Below are 952 nucleotides of genomic sequence, written 5' to 3' on the forward strand. Positions count from 1 at the left end.
CCCTTGGGGTCCCAAACGAGGTGCCTCTGCTTCCCCCGACACCGTGGCCCTCCTGCCTCAGCCTCCCTTCCTGAGGGCCCCACGATCAACCTCTGGCCAGGACGGTGGACGCTGGTCATGTCCCCTCACTCCAGGGCACCCTCCCCTCTGGCCGACATGCCGGGGCCTGGTCCTGCCCTATGGCCTGCACAGGACAGTCCCAGGACGCTGGAAAACGCAGCACGGGACCCTGGGCCAAGCCAAGGAAACGGAGTCGCAAGGAACAACAGGGTGGCACATCAGAGCACAGTTCCCGTGGAGACTCCCGCATCCTTGGTCCGGTTCTTCCTCCCTGAGGTCACGGGGTGAACACCAGCCGTGCCCTCGGGCATCCTTCCCGCCGTCTCCCGGAACTGGGCTCCGGATTTCCGGGGGGCGGGGGGGCGGGGAGGGCAGCTGCTCAGATAAGAAAACACACACGTCTCCGCAAGAACAAGCAGCGGTTGGCCTAAATGTACCCCGAGAAAGCAGAGGCTGAGCTCACAACACTGGAAGAGAGCGAGCAGAGCCTTGGTTCCCGCTGAAGCTCATGGCACGCACCCGGGCTGAGAGGTGGCGGCCCCGGTAGGCCAGGACACCACCCACGGCGGGTTCCTGCACACCTCAAGGCTCTGCACAGGAATGGTCGCTAGTGGGGTGGGGGAGTAACTTGACACGTGGGTCACGAAGGGCCCCACAGAGACGCAAGCGGGCTTCCCAGAACATGGAGCAACGTGCCCCAGGGGAAGTAAATGAGTGTCTCCCTCTCGGGAGACCCAAGAGGCTGGCACCTCTGAAATGGCCCCTAATATCTCCTAGTACAGTGTGGGTGGCAGACGGCTTCGGGTGCCCCTCCCCTAGGCTAGGGCCAGCCACTCAGGGATGTTTCCCAGACTGGCTGCCTGAGTTGGCATGGATTGGGGCTGGGGCTGGG

Source organism: Mirounga leonina, unplaced genomic scaffold, assembly GCF_011800145.1.
Source record: "Mirounga leonina isolate KUSES-001 unplaced genomic scaffold, KU_Mleo_1.0 Mir_101799, whole genome shotgun sequence".
Classification (NCBI taxonomy): Eukaryota; Metazoa; Chordata; class Mammalia; order Carnivora; family Phocidae; genus Mirounga; species Mirounga leonina.